This window comes from Crocuta crocuta, unplaced genomic scaffold (genome assembly GCF_008692635.1).
Source record: "Crocuta crocuta isolate KB4526 unplaced genomic scaffold, BGI_CrCroc_1.0 scaffold143, whole genome shotgun sequence".
Taxonomy (NCBI): domain Eukaryota; kingdom Metazoa; phylum Chordata; class Mammalia; order Carnivora; family Hyaenidae; genus Crocuta; species Crocuta crocuta.
This window is the reverse complement of record NW_027529175.1, coordinates 4,236,922-4,239,323: the sequence shown is the minus strand read 5'-3', so window position 1 is coordinate 4,239,323 and position 2,402 is coordinate 4,236,922.

Genomic DNA, 2,402 nt, shown 5'->3' with positions numbered 1-2,402 from the left:
GGCAGAGTTTCAGTTCTGGATGAAAAGAAGCTTCAGGGGATGGAGGGTGGGGACTGGACAGCACTGTGAATGGACTGAATGCCACTGAGGTGCACACTTAAGGGTTAAAATGATCAATTTCCTGTTATGTATGTTTTACCAAATAAAGAGGAAAGGGAAGGGAAGAGGAAGGGAAGGGAAGGGAAGAGGAAGGGAAGAGGAAGGGAAGGGAAGGGAAGGGAAGGGAAGGGAAGGGAAGGGAAGGGAAGGGAAGGGAAATGCTCTATTAAGAACATGGGGTCTGGAAGGCCACCTGGCTGTTGGACCCGCGCACACACCCCACCTAATCGACCCCCACAAGGCGCAGACTAGGAACAGGTCCCACACACAGCTGTCTTTTAATCCCCAAGGCCATAGCCACCATCCCAGCCACAGTCTGAAGATGAGGCCCGCGGGCCCCCAGCCCAGCTTAGAAAACAGCCACCCGATTTCAGCAACTGTTTTCAGTACATAACGAGTTACAAAAGAGCATCTGAACCAGCCAAACAGGATCAGAGGCAGAAAAAGGAAAGAGCAGGGGGAGCCTTCAAAGGAAGTCCTCACGTGTCCGCGAGGTGCATACTTGAGGTCGTAGGCAGAGACCCCGAGCTCCCAAGTCCCATCTCCCAGGCCGATGTCACAGAAGGGCCGAGAGGCCACGGAGGTCCGTTGGGGTCCAGGCCACCGAAGATGTGGTCACGTTCACAGCCCAGGAGAACAAAAAAGGCTTTGGGCTTCAGGACACAGGTGAGCCACGCGGGTGAGGCGTGACAACGAGCCTGTGGAAGCTCTCGGAAAGATGCCACACAGGTCGTCCGCCCACGGGGACATGAGCCAGAGCAGCCAGAGGGAGGCCGAGCAGGGGCGTGGACACGGACTTGCTTCCGGGGGGCCCTGCGCCTCGTCTCAGACACGGGGGGGCAGGGCAAGAGGAAGGGAACTGCGTTTTCAAAGCACAGAAACCGGGTCACATGAAAACAGAGAAGTTTCCACTCCGCCCTTGAACATCAAAGATAACACTAAACAGGACCCAAGATTTCTCGACTAGAATAAACGAGAAATGCTCTTGCAGAACCGCCAGGCCTCGGTCTGGCTCAAAAGAACATTCCAGAGGAGCCTGTGCACAGAACCCTCAGGGAAAGGGGACAGGGCCGGGGGTGAGGAGCCCAGGGCTGTGCCCACAGAGCCTGGCTTTCAAGTCTCACTTTCCCAAGGGGGACAAAGGGGAGGCATCCAGGAAGAATTAGGGAGGGCTTCCTGTAGGAAGAAGCAATTGGGTGCAGCCTTGAACGATCAAGAATCTGGGAAAGGGACTTTGGGACTCTGTAAAACACACAGGGAACAGATCAGAGCCTGGACTGTGGAAGCCCAATGTGGCAGCCACATGGATCTGAGCCACGGGGAGGGTCCCACAGATGCCTCTTCTCCAAGGGACAGAGGCCCGCTGCCTAGGACCTTTGTGTCTAAATCTGATTACCGTCCTCCGAGGGTCACTCTGACATTCGGGAGGAGGGGCTCTGCTTGAATCACAGCGGCTTTTCCCCAAGGACCCCACTCTGCCAGCTTAGTGGCTTTCCGTTAATCCCTGGAATGTTCTGGAATGTTCTGGTTTCTTAAGTACTGGCCCATTTGCCAGAGAGTTGAACGCTTCAAAGATGCAAACTGCCCGCTGCCCTGAGTCACAGAGACAGCTCTGCCGGCCCGGGAGGGGCTGGCGTGTGGGGTGTCCAGTGGGCACGGACGTTCAAAGGGACGGGGGCTCCGTGTCACGAGGCTGAGGACTCACTGGCTTCCCGAGTGCGCATCACTGTTTGGAGACGAATGCGCCTGTCCACACAGGGCCTGACAGCCAGCCGCGAGGAAACTGATGGCACAGGTCTCCACAGCACCCGGGTTCAGGGGACACAGGGCTGGGAGATGCCAGGAGCCCGAGAAGCGGGATGCAGCCCAGGTCAGAAGACACAGAGACACGGCTGAGGGACAGCGCTGGGTAGCGCGAGCGCCCCTTTGGGAACGGCCTGGGGCGGGGGGCACGCCGGAATGGGCAGACAGCGGTCACCGGTCTGGTGATCTTTCAAAAAAGCTCAAAATTCAGGGTTTAGTGTAGAGTCTTCCAATTTATAAATGGGGGCAAGTCATTCCAGCCCTGTTGGCCAAGCAGAGGCCACCGTCTGCCACCTCAGGCGGCAGTGAACGTATAATCCACGTCCTCACCTGTCCGTGGGAAGTGGACTGAGGGCCGCGAACATCTCCTGAGCACCTACTACGGGCCTGGCACCTTCCAAGTCACCCGTTCATCTCATCTCCTAACAAGCGCGTGAGGGCGTGGCTGGGTCCTGGCTGAGCCGGCACCTGCTCGCTGCGAAGGCTCCTGACATACACCC